Raw genomic sequence first — 214 nt, forward strand, 5'->3', positions numbered from 1 at the left:
TGTAATTGGGCGTTGCATGCAGCAATCAACAACTCGCGACAAGGTCACCGCCTCTTTACATCTATGCGGGCTCATGCTCCTCGCCCCAAGCAACACACAAACGAGAGGCAAATATAAAACAAAGTAAACTAGAGTTGTTGTGGCCAGGGCAGGCTCGGCTGACGCTACACGTGTCTAGAGCTAAGTGTACGCGTGCGGTGACGAGCAAAGAAAA

This window comes from Rhipicephalus sanguineus, chromosome 8 (assembly GCF_013339695.2).
Source record: "Rhipicephalus sanguineus isolate Rsan-2018 chromosome 8, BIME_Rsan_1.4, whole genome shotgun sequence".
In the NCBI taxonomy this organism is placed as follows: domain Eukaryota; kingdom Metazoa; phylum Arthropoda; class Arachnida; order Ixodida; family Ixodidae; genus Rhipicephalus; species Rhipicephalus sanguineus.